Here is a 2,027-nt window from a genome sequence, read left to right as displayed (position 1 = left end):
CGTCTGCCTGTGTACTTTGCCGTCTAGCTCAGGGACCAGACAGGCTCGCCCACGCCCTGGCAAATGTCAGTGGCCCCTCCCTCGCCGACCAGGGGAAGCGCCAGGCACTCGGCATTCATTTCAAACCGGGATCTCCCGGCACCCCCTCCCTCCCTCCCTCAGCCAAAGTCTTCCGCAGAGGATTAAGACCCCCTGGTTCCCTTCTTGTGGGCCATGCTCCCCTGCTATGGAGGAGTGGCCCCTCCACCTGAGCCCCCTTGCTTCCTCAGGAGCTCCTCTACATCTTGTCACCCTCTGCATGCACTTTTGGTCACTGGCTCCAGCCCCCCACATAAACGTGCCCTGCCATTTTGAACAGCGAGGGCCTCCCTCCACCCTTGCCCCCTCCACCTACCCTCCCAAGGATCTGGGCCCCTCCTCCCTCCCACTCCCTTTTCAACCCTCTGTAATCTGGCTTGGGACTCCAAGGACTGTCCTGGACTCCAAACCACCGAGGTCACTTGCCCTGATGCAGCCCACCCTTGGAGGCCTCCCATGGCCATCTGGCTGGGTTCTCCCAGCAAAGACTAAGGGAGGGGTGGTCCTGGGCCTGGCTTCAGGATGCCCCATGGAACTAGCTCCCCACCCCTGCTTTGGAAGCCCTGCCCACTCACTGGTAGGGCCTTTCCATCTCTGAGGTGTGTCCTTCTCCCAAATTTTTTTTTTTTTTTGAGACAGAGTTTCACTTTTGTTACCCAGGCTGGAGTGCAGTGGCGCAATTTCGGCTCACTGCAACCTCTCCCTCGTGGATTCAAGCAATTCTTCCGTCTCAGCCTCCTGAGTAGCTGGGACCACAGGCACATGACACCATGCCTAGCTAATTTTTGTGGTTTTTTTTTAGTAGAGATAGGGTTTCAGAGTGTTGGCCAGGCTGGTCTTGAACTCCTGACCTCAGGTAATCCGCCCATCTTGGCCTCCTAAAGTGCTGAGATTACAGGCGTGAGCCACAGCACCCGGCGCACCAGCCAATTCTTATGTATCCATTGGTTCCATCTAGCCCTCCTTCAGGCTCTGTGCTGGGTGAAAAGGTGGTCACACACCCCACAGGGTAACCCATTCTCCTTGCTGCGAGCTCATTCCTTCCCACTCCTGCCCCTGTTCCTCACCAAACCTGACCTCTAAGAACATGGATGTCCTGACCTTGTCACCCCCCACACCACGTCTCAAGGGCTCCTCACTGCCTATGAGACAATACTGGTGTTCTGGCAGGGTGAGCCCTGTCTGCTGTCCCCACCCCTCCCACTACCCCCTCCTCGTCCGCACCACCTGCTCCTGACTGCAGGTTCCAGGACAGCATGGGAGCTCCCTCCCTGAAGAAGGATTCCAGGACCACAGGCTGGGTTAAATGTCCTTCCTGAGGCTGCTTCAGCTCTCGCCTCTCGTTGCACAGGCCAAGATGCTCAAAGCGCTGTTTTTGTGGGGTTTCAGCGATGTTCCCTGGTGCTCGTCAGGTCCAAGATAAGGAGGCAAAACCGACTACAGGCTCCTCTGCCTCCCCCACTCCACACCTTATTCGTCTGCAGCGCCCCAGCCCTAGGGCGCCAGCCTCACTCCAGTTCCCACCCCGCAGGACCGGATCGAAAGGAAGTCAGAGGGGCGGGGGACCTGGGGCAATTCCTCAGGACAATGCAATGCCAGCAGTTCCTGCCAGATGGCGCTGCGTGGCCGTGGTTCCGGGAGGCAGCCCCCCACCGACCCACGCCCAGCAATGGGCGGGGCTAAAGCCGCAGTGGGCGGGACCACAGTGGGTGGGCGGGGCCTCCCCGTCCCAGGCTGTGGTTTCCTCCACCTCCTCTCTCTTGGGTCGTCGCAGCCCCGCTTCTCTCTCCCTCTCGCGTCTGGGTCTCAGTTGGTCACCTTCTCCTGTCGCGCTCGTCCCTCCTGCTCCAGTTTCGGAATCTAAAGAGAGGCGCGGTGCAGTCTGAAGGGAGAGGCCCTAGGCGCGGTCCGGTTATGCTTGAGGGGCCATTAATGTCCATTCCATTAGG

This window comes from Callithrix jacchus, chromosome 12 (assembly GCF_049354715.1).
Source record: "Callithrix jacchus isolate 240 chromosome 12, calJac240_pri, whole genome shotgun sequence".
Lineage (NCBI taxonomy): Eukaryota > Metazoa > Chordata > Mammalia > Primates > Cebidae > Callithrix > Callithrix jacchus.
The sequence above is the reverse complement of the archived record's forward strand: the minus strand, read 5'-3'. Positions refer to the sequence as shown.